The sequence below is a fragment of the Littorina saxatilis genome, linkage group LG1 (assembly GCF_037325665.1).
Source record: "Littorina saxatilis isolate snail1 linkage group LG1, US_GU_Lsax_2.0, whole genome shotgun sequence".
Taxonomy (NCBI): Eukaryota; Metazoa; Mollusca; class Gastropoda; order Littorinimorpha; family Littorinidae; genus Littorina; species Littorina saxatilis.
Genome location: NC_090245.1, coordinates 78,840,519 through 78,842,967, shown reverse-complemented (window position 1 = coordinate 78,842,967; position 2,449 = coordinate 78,840,519).

The window sequence follows — 2,449 nt, the reverse complement described above, 5'->3', positions numbered from 1 at the left end:
GTTCACGTAAATGCTTCGTCTCACCATCGCAGATCTGCACAGGCTTTTACAATGGATAAGATCATCCCTCCTCTTGGACACATACCAAAACTAAACAGCCTGTGTGTTCTCTGTGCGCAGTGAGATTATTTTGATGGATTAATTTCTCAAACAACACTAGTGCTAATCCGTGGAACTAATTCATAAAACACACATTCTCTGCACAAGAAGGAGTCAGGATGTTGATATTTAGTGTGTGTCCAAGTGGAAGGATGTTCTTATCCCATGTAAAAGCCTGGTCAGTTTTGCTGAGATGATGAGCAGAACTGTTTTCACAGCCGGGAAGGAATCTGTCTTTAAAGCGTGGGTGAAAAAGTGAGAACTTGTGGAGAACCATTTTTGTTGTTGTGCATAATGGGAAAGGTCCTGCAATCGATAATGGGTGTAGGAAAGCGCTTGTGCGCACTTGTCTAAACTGATAAAATTGTGATTAAACTTTCTGCCCTGACAGTAGCCTGCTCAGTTAAGTGACATCAGTCTGCATTAAGCGTGGATGTATGTTTTACATGGGGAAAACTGAGCAAGCATGGTTTTGATGAGGTTTTAAACAGATTTTGATTTTGCAGATTAATTATCCCAGCGAAGCTGGAAGGTATCGCACGAACACTACTGTCTTTATCCTACATACGTGAGAGAGACACCCGTGAGATAATAATCGTTCAAATCACACGTGTGTATATCCTGTAAATGAGGTCATGTCAAGCAAGTCTGACAGGGACCTGTTTTTCCACCGCTTATGGTGCCAAAATCACCGAGACAAACGTCATTATAGAAACAAAATTTGGGCTCGCTAATTACCTTCCATGAATCTTTAGAACTAACACGTCACGCCACACTTTCAGAGTGACGTTTCTTTGCTTTGACGTAATAGATTGCACGAGGCCTAAGAAGAGATCGAGGTTCCAAAACAAGCGTCTTCAATTTAGCTGCCTCGACTGCAGGACATTTTTAGTAAAATACACGTAAGTACAGTATGTAGGATAAACAGAATACTACATGGCTTGCTGTTTCGTACCAGATTTACACTCGTTGCTTTTTCAAATAGTGAACAGCTAAGTGACTTGAACTTCATAATTTACGTAATCAACACACACACAGCCTGATGTCGACCGTACATTTAATGTACATTTAACTGTGTTTTACAGCCTATTAAGCTATACTAAACCCACTCTTTTGTGACCGTTTTCATGCGTAATTTCATAGGTTCATGTGCTCAATTACATAAGCATGTGTTGTTTGTTCTATGATCTTTTCCATGTGTTTTCTGATTTATGAAGTGTTTTATTGTCGTTTTGAGGTATACATTGGTGCACATAATTATGGTATCCGAAACATACATACACCTCATCTCTCCCCAAAAGATACTCTCTCTCTCTCTCTCTCTCTTTCTTTCTCTCTCTCTCTCTCTCTCTCTCTCTCTCTCTCTCTCTCTCTCTCTCTCTCTCTCTCTCTCTCTCTCTCTCTCTCTCTCTTTTGTATATATCTAGTTTATCCTACTGGGGATGGCTTGTGTGGAATTTACTTCCAATGTACTGTAAAACATGTCAAACCCTTTCGTCTTTTAAAAAAAATGTTCGAAAATATCTTTGTCAAACGTAATTCTCTCCCTACACTTTAAAATCATAACTGTTACTGCATCACATCTTAATCATCATTTTATTAATCCATGAACCACGTTATTATAGCTAGTGTTTTTGTTAGTTTTAACCTGATTACAAATTCTTAGTTAATTAGTTATTCGTTTGGCTGTTTAAAACATGTTATATAATATATAATTGTAATGTATAATGTCATGTATGTCTAAAAGGGACAGGTTGGAAGATTAGGCATCGCCTAAAACCTTTAACCCTTTGTATTAAAGTTTTGAATCTGAATCTGACTCTCTCTCTGTCTTTCTGTCTCTGTCTCTCTCTGTCTGTCTCCCTCTCTCTCTCTCTCTCTCTCTCTCTCTCTCTCTCTCTCTCTCTCTCTGTGTCTTTCTCACTCTCGCTTTCTCTCTCTCTGTTCTTTGTATGTATTGCTTCAATCAAACATTTTGTAGATTTTTCAGGGTTTTTATTTTTTTATTATTTTATTTTTTTACTTATTGGTTTGTGTGTTTGTTCGTTTGTTGTTTCGTCGCTTTGTTGTGATTGTAAGGATACGTTGTTAGAAAAGGCGTTGCCTTAGACATCGATCCTTGTCAATCCCTCTTTCACTGTCTCCATCTATCTCTCGATAAAACATGAAAATACACAAATAAATTCGAATGCACAAACTTCAGCCAACTCCATGAAATTACTATAAACATACACATTAAAGGCACACTTAGCTTCCCGTAAACCATCACAGACACAATCAGGCTTTTACACACTGTACAAACATCCTTTCGTTTAAACACTCACCACTTGAGAACATCATAGGTGGCCTC